Below are 12,324 nucleotides of genomic sequence, written 5' to 3'. Positions count from 1 at the left end.
GAAAAAATAAAACATTTTTTTAAAAATAAAAGACAATGCAATAATCTTTCTCATTATACATACTCAGAGAGAGTAAGAAGAAGACTCCAAATAGGACACAAAAATGACTTTAAAGTGTTATTTTTTAAAAAATGAGTGACTGTGACTATTTAATATCATTTCTACCAACTCATCACAAAACTAATTATTATAATATCTAGTACAAAACAACAACACTCAGGTGTAATTTATAGGGTAGAGTTTTTTTTTTCATTTTAAAAGCTTAAATTTACAGATTTTTCTATTAACAAAATTGCACTAATGGTATTAACCTTCTTCCTAGAGTTGCGGCAACAATGAATAAAATTAAAGAAAAAATAAAGATTAGATAACTGCTTGTCCAAGAATGCTTTAGAAAGAGCTACTCAGGATGTAGGAGTTATATCAGATGGTCTCTGAGGACATTCTGCAGTTCTAAGGCACCACATGAATGGGTGTGCGCTTTCCTCTACTTCATTTGGAGGGAATCTGGTGTTTGTAAAGACAATTAGGTGCTTAAAATGTCTTTCTTCCAGATGATGTGATTTGTTACATAGACTGTCAAGCAACTATTAACCACACCTGCCTCAAGCCTAAATTTCAGTAAGCATCTTCATAAAAAATTAGAAATTTCTTTACATTTCTATGAATGGATGAAAAATCATTTATTAATCATTTACTATAAGCCAAGAAATATGCTAAGCACTGGGGATACAAATAGAAAAAACAGGATAGTCCCTGATCTCCAGGCACTCACCCTTTATTTGAGGGAGATAATACATAGAAGAAAGTACAGCTGCAGGGCAGATGGAAAGACCCAGAAATCCTAGGAGTATACCAGTGGTGGATAGCAAGGCTCAGAGATCTTTAGGTTACATCATAAGACGATAAGGCCTAGAGGATCATGGTATGCTGATAGTAAGATGGTAAAGCCTCATGTTACTCATCTAATCAGAAGAAATGTGGACAATGAAGCAGCCAGGTAAAAGGAAAAGATATGATGGGAGGGTGTTCTGGATTGAGGCGGATCTTTCCATTCCCGGGCCAACCAGATGGCTTCTAAGAGAACCTGAGATTTGGAAAGGGGAGTGTGGCACTCCCAGTGATGGCGGCAGAGCCATTGAGCCATCCCAGACTCTACATCAGTTGGAGATGGGTGTCCCAATGGACTGCTAACATTATATAGCTTCATTGCTTCAAAAGTCTGGGCCACTGAGTCCCTTCTTAAACTTCCAGAATTTTGAGGTCATGATAAAAAACATTACCTAGGTAGTCTAATGTATACACATCAAGAAAAGCAGATGAGAGAGAAAGGAAAAATAATTTATTCATTTCCTTTTAAAATTATATACACAGAACAAGTTAAACTTTTGTCAGACTTTCAGGGAAAAGGAGCGGAGGGAGGAGGGGAGAGAGAGAGAACAGGGCAAGAGGATGAATTGGGGGAGAGGATCAAGAAGGGAGGAGAAGACTTAAGCATTAAGCAAGTGATGTAACCTAAACTGTGGGGATTTATTGGTTAGGAACAAGGCCCTCCATACTTTACAGTCTCTTCTAACCCAAAGATTGATAATTTAGGATGAGTCAAGTTTTAGCCCAGAAGAAATAAATCAACAGCAGGGCAAAGGGTTTAGAGGGAAGGAAAAAAAAAAGCATCATTCCGAGCATGCAATGCACTCCACATCCAAAGTTTCTGGGTCAAATAAAATGAGGAACTAATGTGGGAATGGGAAAGAAACAAACTGTGGCTTTACGGTTCTGTCTGTTGTGTGAGACTCAACAAATCTCCCCCCCATCTGCTGGTCTCCTCCCAGGCACTGTCCAAGCCTCCAACAAATTATCCCCTTAAGAGACAGAACCTCAAATTTCCCCTCCCTAACTCTGTTGAGGAGGGGATTTCTTGAGTCTTATCCATCGTTTAATCTAGGAGATACTGATCTTTTCTAGGATAAAAACAGCAAGAGGGAGGATGAAACCAGCAAGGGGCTCCTGCATTGCATGAGGAAGCTGCAGGGACTAGAATGCTCAATTCTTGTTTGCTCACTGCAGCTCTGAGTAATTTAAAGGGGAGGGGAAAACCCAAGAAAATAATTGATTACATGCCAATTCACATAGCTCTCCTTGTCTGCTTTTTATTATCAGTGTTTCTTTAAAAGGCTAATAGATCCTATTCTTGACAAGCATGAAGCCAGGAGGTGGGATCTTATCCAGTGTTTGCATTTTTCAGCCCACAAGAGGCAATGATTAGATCTTAATATTGTATGCACAAACCACACTCACTGTGTGAAGTTTCTTGAGATGGCTCCCAACTTCAGGATAAAAAAGGAGTTTTTATCAGAATGATTATAAAAGGAAGGGGGGAGGGAGCCCTTCTGGTCCCTCTAGGCCAACTGATTAGAGATGAGTTAATTTTCTTATAAATATTGTAAGGCTATTCTCCCTGTGCAAAGGGAAACCTGAGAAGTCTGGATTTCAGTGATTTGATTCCATAGCTAAGAATAGCTAAACCTAAGTGGGGAAGGGGAGGAGAGAAGAGGAGTAAAAGCCAACCAGAATTAAAGGAACATTTGCAAATTAGAGTCTTTTGTACCTTAGCTAATAATTGGGATCAGAATTTCTCCCCTCCATATCCCATAAACTAGAAATGAACTTAGTAAAACATGCTGACAGATACTCTCTACATATTACATGATCTTTCAAAAGGACGATGAACAAAACAGGATTAAAGCTTGCTTGCCAGAACTAAGTTTATGTGACCATGCCTCAATATTTAGTATCATCAAATGCGCAGGTTTGAGTTATTCATTGCAGTGTGGCCAAGGGGACATGGCCAACATTTTGTGCCTCTCTTCAAATACGGTATCTATGAGGTGCTGTGCAGACAGTCACTATAGACTCTCCTCACTCCTTCCTGATTAATGATTGGATGAGTTGATTAGATTGTCCCTGCTGTGCCAGGGATTATTAACATCCTTATAAATAGCATCACTTTCTCCTGGTTTATCAAGGGAAGAGATGATTCCTAGGCCCTTTCTCTCAGAAGCAAAAACACCCATCCCTGTGTTCTCTGTAGTGATCTAGGCCTGGGGTTAGCTCTCAAGAGACCCTGGCACCTCCTAGTTATAAAATCTATCTATAAAGTGATAGAATTCACAGGTCAAAGAGGCTTAGGAGATCATCTGGTTTGTTATTGTCATTGTTGTGGTTGTTGTTTTTGAGTCATGTCCAACTCCTTGTGACCCCATTTGGGGTTTTCTTAGCAAAGATACTAGAGTGGTTTGCCATTTCTTTCTCCAGCTCATTTTAGGAAACTGAGGCAAATACGGTTAAGTGACTTGCCCAGAGTCACACAACTAGGAAGTGCCTGAGGCCAGATTTAAAGTCAGGAAGATGAGTCTTCTTGACTCCAGGCCTGGGATTATCCACTGTGCCATCTAGCTGCCCCAACAATCACATCTACCCTTACCCTTTAACACTCTGAGTCTACTCCTTGCCTCACCTTTGTAATCTCCCAAGCTTTACCTACCCCACTTTCTGAACCATTATTTTTCACTCATGATATTTATAGCCTAATCACTACCTAATCCCATAGCAATAGCTGCATGGGAGCAATTGAAAAAATTCTCCTCCACGTTCATCTCCTGGTAGGTAAGTACCCCTGATCAAGTTAAGCTCTGTGCCTTGGGCAGTCGTGGGTAAGTAAGAGCCCTGTCTGCTGTCATAAAGTTTTGAATGGGACAGAATGAACTGAACAGGATGGGCAGGCTTAGATAGATTGTGATCTGCATCATAGATCATACTGTGTGATCTTTCTCCCCAAACCCATCCCTCCAGTCACCCAGATCTGTAACCTTGGTATCATCCTTGACTCCTCATTCTTCCTCACCCTGCACATCCAATCATTTAGTTACCAAATCTTGTAATTTCTATCTTCAGAACATCTCTCTTCATCTGTCACCTTCTCTCCATTCACATGACCACTACACTAATTCAGTTCCTAATTATCTCTCACCTAATTGATCTCCCTGCCTTAAGTTTCTTCTCTCTCTAATTCATCCTTCACATAGCTGTCAAAGGGGCTTTTCTAAAAGCTTAGGTCTGACCCTATCATTCCCCAGCTCAATAAACACCTCCAGTGGCTTCCTATTGATTTTAGGACAATCTGTTATTTTATCTTTATCTTATCCTTTTAAAATTTCTATTTTTGTATAAGTTTTATGATGTATATAATTACTACTACAGTGATACATGTGTATAATTTGTAAACAAGAAAACACATATATGTTAGGGATTTGTGCTTAAAAATTTCTGACTGATAGGGGATACCCAGCCAAAACATTCTGTAGACCATCAAGTTAGCCTTTGCCACACTGTCTCTGACAAATTTTTACCTTTAGTTGCTTGAAGTCAGGTAAAACTGGAAGATCAAGGCTGAAAAGAAGAAATCATAGAAGAGAACAAGGGTGATGCCATCTTCCCCATCTTTTCAAGCATTAGTTGACTATGGAATAATTCCTTTCCCTAAACATTGAAGGGCAGTTTAGAAGTCAGAGAAGGAATAAATTCCACTGGAAAAGGCTACAGGCTTTTGAGCCTTGACAAAGGTGTGCATATAACTAAAGCACAATCATACGTAAAACCCACATTATTATGCTTTGCCTCCCGTGTTTCTCCTATGGCTCTTAAAATAAAAACTCTTCAGTCCATTTCTTATCCTATTGTGACCCAACAGAATGCTTATTTTTATAAATTAGTATGAATTTTGGAAAGGTAACTTTTATACACTAAACTTTTAACTAGAGCTAAGTTTAAATAAGTTTAGCAGCACCTACTCTCTCTTTCTCTGAGGGGAAGGGAAGGGAATAAGCATTTACACAGCACCTATTATGTACCTAGCACTGAGCTAAGTGTGTTTAAACAAGTATCTTATTTGATCCTTACAGCAACTCTGTGAGGTGAATGCTATTATTTCCCCCATTTTACAGTCAAGAAAACTGAGGCAAACAGAGATTAAATGACTTGCTCAGGGTCACACAGCTATAAAATGTCTGAGGCTGGATTTGAACTCAGGTGTTCCTAATTCTAGGCTCAGTAGTTTATCTACTTGCCACCTAGTTGCCTATGTCTTAATATGTATGTATGTATGTGTGTGTGTGTGTGTGTGTGTGTGTGTGTATATACATCCATATATCTTACAGAGAGAGGATACATTTATGTGATGTATGTTAAACACATATTTATGCATATTATATATAGGATATCCCAAAAGTCTTAGTACAGCTTTAAATGATTAAAGCTTAAAATATCTATTTAAGCTATTAAAGCTATTAAGCTAAGACTTTTGGGACACCCTATATATCTATATTCAATAATTCAATTCAATACATATTCGTTGCTGTTCTTTAATCAATTAGTCAAGTCCAACTTTGACTCCATTTTTTTTCAAAGTTACTAGAGTGTTTGCCATTTCCTTCTCCAGCTCATTTTACAGATGAGAAACTGAGGCAAACAAGGTTAAGTGACTTGCCCAGGGTCATACACCCAGTAAGCGTCCATGCCGCACATTCTATCCACTGTACCACCTAGCTGCCCTAGTGAGTGCTCATAGACAGTTATCTAGGCAATGAGTAACAATAGTCACTAGGCAATGAGTGACAGTGAGGGGGTGCTAGATGTCTTTAAGCAGAGTCTGGGTGGACACTTGTTATAGATGTTTGAGAGGGGATAGTTTTTTAGATGCAGGTTGTAATACATGGATTTGGAGGTCCCTTCCAATTCTGAGATTCATTGGCACTAATGTCATGCCAAGAAAGTTCAAGGAAAGCCCCAGCCCATTGGGCTGACTGAGTGGGAGAATGTTGGTGACATTTGCTTAGGCTGAGATAGCATCAATAAGTTGTGATCTGCATCCCTGGAGGAAGTGCTAACATCAATAAGATCACAGATCTATTGCACCAAAATCCAAGTATCAAAGCCGATTAAGAAAAAAAAAGGTGCTCAACAGTTTAGAATAAGGATTTGCCCAAACCAAAACAAGTAGAATATCATGTAGCCTGTTGTTTCTGATGGCTGTCAGCTATCAGAGATGCTTAATACTTCTAGACAATAAGATCCTTCAGGGTGTTTTTGCTTTAGGAAAAATCAGCATGGTTGCACTGGGGTCATAAAAAGCTGCTAATGTGTTTTCTCATGGCACTGAGCCATGACATGAGTCTCTGCACTGTGATACTCTATACTGCCAGTAATCATAAACAAATGTATTACATGAGCAGATGAGATGTTATATGAGAAAGTGCTATAGGTTATAGCTTGGTCTTGAAGTCAGATAGAAGGCTAGTCCCACTATACTCAAGACACCAGATGCCATGGACAATGACAGTGCTGGGGAGGCTCCAAAAGCAGATGAGGTCAGAGAGAAAAATAAATCAGAAACTCTGGTCTTCTGTTGTCTGAATGAAGAATAATACAGAATAATGCAGACATATGAGGAGACTCCTTCAGAAAGAGGTAAGATCAGGGCAGCTAGGTGGTGCAGTGGATAGGGCATCAGCCCTGAAGTCAGAAGGACCTGAGTTCAATTCCAGCCTCAGACCAAACACTTGACGCTTATTAGCTGTGTGATCCTGGGCAAGTCACTTAATCCCAACTGCCTAAAAAAAAAAACCAAAAAGAAAAAAAGAAAGAGGTAGGATCAATGGTCCTCACAGCGGCTATTGATGCCGCCAGTGAGTCAGGAGATGATACTACCACCAGACAGCCAGTAAAACAGGCTGTCTGCTTCTCCTATCTGATAATTTTGATGCTAAGTGATAGATGATGATACAGTTTCCTTTAAAAAGAGATTTTGTTGTTACCTTCTCTTCTTACATTGCCTCATATTTCTCCCCCTTTCCTCTTCCTTCCCAGATAGCCATCCTTTACACAGAAATTTTTTTTAAAGAAAGAAAAGAAAAAAAATCAGCAAAATAAATTAACATTTAAAAAAACCCTGATGTTATATCTGATGTTCCACATTCATGGACTCCCAGTTCTGCAGAGAAGTACAGGATGGTGGAAGACATAGCTTATTAGCTGTTATTAACTTATTAACTAAGATGGCCTTTGAGGTCTCCTGCAGGGATATATGATCCTATAGATAGAGGCAGAGAGATGGCACAGTAAATAACATCTGGGCCTGGAGTTAGTAAGATCTGAGTTCAAATTTGGCCTTAGACACTCACTAGCTGTGTGACCTCAGGCAAGGCATTTAACCTCTGTTTGCCTCAGTTCCTCCAAATATTATTATCTATCTCTATCCATCTATCATTGTGACATCAAGGAAATATGAACCCTATGGAAATTTTTCCAATCGTGCTCTATGTATTTGCCTTGGTCATTTATAAAATGGGGATAGTAACAGCACCTATCTCCCAGGGTTGTTGTGAGGATCAAATGAAATAATGTTTATAAAACTCTTAGCATGGTGCCTGGCACATAGCAGGCACTATATAAAAGCTAACGATTAGTATAATTTTTTTGTAAAACTTTACCATCACCCCAAATTTGGGGGTCTGTTTCAGAGACATGATGTTTCATGGTACCAGGTGATGCCAATATGCCTCAGGTACTGTTCTGAAAATGCAGTCTTACTCAAAAGAAAGATATTTCATCTCTTAGCCTCCCCAAGGAATCTGTTTCCTGACATCTTTGTGTAAATTAAGCCAGTTACACACAAGCAGTCTTCAACACTAGCACTGAATGTTGTTTAACTAAGATAATGCTGGGTTATGACAAGCAGCAGGATGACATTCTAGCCTTCAGGGTTGTCAGGGATGAAGCAATGTACATAACAGCCAACAAGATCCATAGGTCAAATGATTGACAATGATCGATTCTAATGCATAGAGCAATGAGCAAAACGTATCTATTACAATGTTATCTAAATGATGCTCCAGAACTAAAAAAAGTGTGGTTTGAGGGACTCACCCAAGTGTTTATGTATGACCCATTCTCACCATAGCTGTCTCTCCATATGATAATCCTTCAGAAGCTCATTGGTCATTCATAGACTATAATGTGACCAGAACCAGGTGAGCTGGTCAGGCAGCTGGAACAAGAGATAAGCAACGGCCATCCTGTGTGTTGCCATGCCAACAGATCCAGAAGACCACCACTGAGTTGGTACCATGTCAAGAGATGGTGAGAAAGGTCACCACCACGTTGGGTAGATATCTGTGGAGGACAAACAATAGTCACGAAATGAGAAGGTGTGGATAGGTTGTTATCTGTCCCTTTGGAGGGCATACCACAATGATGAAATTGCAAATACAAATAAAGAAAGAGGGTTTAAGGATGGGAAAGATGATCAATAATTACACCCTGGGGATACTCAGGCCAAACCAACCAGAAAATTTAAAGGAGTCATAGATTCATAGATTTAGACATGGAAGGGACCTTAGATGCCTTAATGCCTTAGATGCCATCTCATTTTATAGATAAGGAAACTGAGACATGGAAAGTTAAGTGACTTGCTATAGGTCACTTAATTCCAGACCAAGAGCTGTGCTCATTGACTTTTCTTTAGTAATATCCCATCACCTTGTTTTCTTGATATTTTTGAACCTTTTTTTTTTTACTACGTATACCCTTAGCAGCTAAGTGGCACAGTGGATAGAGCACCAGGTTTGGAATCAGGAAGACTCTTCCTGAGTTCAAATCAGGCCTCAGATACTTATAAGTTCTTTGACCCTGGGCAACTTATTTAACCCTGTTGCCTCAGTTTCTTCACCTGTAAAGTGAGCTGGAGAAGGAAATGGCAAACCACTCCAGTATCTATGCTCAAAAAAACACCAAATCATGTCATAAAGAGTTGTGAATAGCTAAAATGATTGAACCACACCACTATGTACACTATATAAATTTGTTGCCATTATTGTTATCTTTATATAGTTTTAGCCAGTGTATACTATTATCCTGGTTTTGCTTTCTTTACTTCGCACCATTTCGTGTAAGTCTTCCTCTATTTCTTTGAATTATTCATATCTGTAGTTTCTAATGGCATAAAAATATTCCATTTCATTCATAGACCATAATCCATTCAGAGTATGAGGAATAGGAGGACACTCAGTTTATTTCTACTTTTTTTGCTATTATAAACATTGCTGCTAGGAATATTTTTATCAGGATAAGTCTTTTACTCCTTGCCCCTCCCCTCATAAGCTTCTTGGAGTATAATCCCGGTAGTAAGACTGCTAGGTCAAAGAGTATGCATATTGTATAGTTCCATTTTGCTTTCTAAAACTTTTTAAAGTGTTTTATAATTTTTAAATAAATTTTTACAAATTTTAAATTTAAATAGTGTACTTGTTTTACTATAGTCACGCCAGCACTAAACGCTGTCCTCTTTTAGTATCACTGCAAATTTGATAGGTATCGGGTAGACTGTCCAATTATTTTAATTTGTGTGATTATTAGAGATTTTGAACATTTTTTTCTACGTGGTAGTTGATGATTTTCATTTCCTCTTTCAGGAACTTTCAAGATTCATACCCTTTGACCACTTAACTTCTGCAGAGTGACTCTTTTCTTACAAATTTGGTTTAATTTGTTATGAATTTTTGATAATGGACTTTTATAGAACTCTTTGTTTCATGTTTTATTATTATAAAATCATTGTTTTCTTCCCTTCCTTTCAAAAACTGCTCCTGATGTCTTTGTCTCATGCCAACTTCAAATGATGGCCACACTGTGATCCTGTGAGATTTCCCACCCACAAGCAAAAACTTCAGGTTGGAGCTCAAAGCTAGTGCCTCACATCTTGCCTTGCACCTTAGTAGACACTCAAGAATGTATTGAATGAGTGGGTAAATGATCTGACCAAGAGTAGTAAATGAATCAAGTACATAGTAATCCTGTAAACTAACATTCTTTATTTCTCTTTACAGTTTTTATTTCCTCATATTGGGATCCCTTCAAAGCGAGAAGAAATCTTTCTTCACCCCATGGTTTTACTTGGATGGGAGGGGAAAGCGGTAATTTCTTTCTTCCACTTCTTGACTTTTTCTGTGTTTTAAAATTCCTTATTTTAATTGATAGGGCAGCTAGGTGGTAAAGTAGATAGGATGCCTGGCCGGGAATCAAGAAGACCTGAATTCAAATCCAGTCTCAGACAATTAGTAGCTGTGTGACCCTGGGTAAATCACTTAACCCTGTTTGCCTCAGTTTCCTCATCTGTAAAATGAGTTGGAGAAGGAAATGGCAAACCACTGCAGTATTTTTTCAAAGAGAACTCCAAAGAGGTCATGGAGAGTCAGATACAACCAATAACAACTGAACAACAACAACAATTTCATTGATAGAATGGACTCAATTGCTCTCTAATCAATTACCAAGCCACACTCAGAGAAGATACAAGAATTGAATGATGTTCAGCCAGTTTCCCAAAGTTACAGTTTTTAGCCATTTTAATTCTCAAAGTACATAAGCCCCGAAACATTACAATATCCCAGAATATTTAAGCAGCATCTTCTCATGATGTGTTTTGGGTTTTAGTTTCATTGGAGTCACATAAATATAGTCAAAAGGCAAGTTAGTAGTATGGAGAGAGCATTGATTTATATTTAGAAGATTTGGGTTCAGATTCCATCTGTATTATTTATTACCCATGTGACCTTAGGCAAATAACTTAATCTTTCCAGGCCTCCATTTCCCCATCTACAAAATGAGAGGGTCAGTAGGTGCTTAATAAGTGATTATTTCTTTAATTCATTGGTTGATTCAGGAAAAACAGATGAAAGTAACAATCTGATTACAAATCATACAGAATTTGTATTCTATTGATAGGCAGGATAAAATAATTTATTGTTGTATTAGTTATCAAATGGTGGGTTTACTTGGGTCCTTATTGGAAGATTCCCAATCATCTATCACAAATGATTATTTACTGTTGCCAGTCTCTGGCTTCTGCCTGTTTCCGGTATTCCAACCTTACCTTTCCTGAGTGCCTTCAGTGACTCACCTACTACCTAACTTTGTCTGCAGGGACAAATGTTTAATGAATTAAATATACTTTCTGTGAACCATGCCTGGAAAACTGTCCCTCCTCATTTCCACACCCTGGCTTCCACTTCCCTGGCTTCTTAAAGTCCCATCTTCTACAAGAAAACTTTCCTGTTCCCCTTAACATTAGTGCCTTCCCTCTTTTAATTCTTTCCAATTAATCCTGTATATATCTCATTTATACATAGTTTGCATGTTGTTTCTCCAAGTAGAGTATGAGGTCCTCGAGAACAGGGACTGTCTTTGCCTTTCTTTGTGTCTCCATGGTTTAGCACAATTGTTCAGTCGTTTCAATCATGTCCAACTCTTTGTGACCACGTTTGGGATTTTCTTGGCAAAGACATTGGAGGGTTTGCCATTTCCTTCTCCAGTTCTACAGATGAGGAACTGAGGCAAACAGGGTTGAGTGACTTGCTCAGAGTCACATAGCTAGTGTCTGAGGCAGGATTTGAACTCGGAGATGAGTCTCCTGACTCAAGGCTGGACACTCTAAGCACTGCATCACCTAGCTGCCCACTTAGCACAATGCACGATACAAAATAAATGCTTTTGGACTGACTATACTACATTACATGAAAAACTTATGGCCTTATTCATTCTGGCCAAGTGCACAGGGGTAGATGGCTAGTTTGTTTTCTTTTCAAAACATGGAGTAACAACAACAACAACAACAACAACAAAAGTCTTAGTTTACCCATTAATTTAAGTGGGTAGGTAAGAAAATGTCTAAAGGTATATGAAGCAATAACCCCAATCAGTGAATTTCAGTTTATATTGGACATTTGAGATATGAGTTTTATTCTATCCGTGACCTTCAGCAATAGCACTGATAACAGGAACATTGCTTTGGAAAACCAGAAGGTTAAACATTAACCAGAAAAATAATTCATTTTCTTCTCCCTACCCTGAATTAGCAAGACAAACATTTTGAGCATTTGTTTTTAAAAAAAAATAAGAGATGTGTATTTGGTTATAACATGTCACCCCTTTTCTGTTGCCTCCTGCCTTGCTCTTGGTAACATGATAGCTCAGGTTACATTAGAACTTCCAAAGAAAACTTGCTCCTCACATTCTTCCCGACAGTAATGGGTAAACCTCAGCAAGTTCAGAGATTCAGAGAATCCAAAGTTGCCAATTATCTGGCCCTCTTGGGTGTCTGGTGTCAAGCTGAAAATTTCACAAGGACAATTTCACAAGCAGTTTTTCAAGTAGTTCCTGTTAGTGGCAGGAAATGATACAAAATGAACATGGTTTCACCCCATGATGTGG

This window comes from Phascolarctos cinereus, unplaced genomic scaffold (genome assembly GCF_003287225.1).
Source record: "Phascolarctos cinereus isolate Bilbo 61053 unplaced genomic scaffold, phaCin_HiC Scaffold_4;HRSCAF=312, whole genome shotgun sequence".
NCBI classification, from domain to species: Eukaryota; Metazoa; Chordata; class Mammalia; order Diprotodontia; family Phascolarctidae; genus Phascolarctos; species Phascolarctos cinereus.
This window is presented reverse-complemented; position numbering follows the sequence as displayed.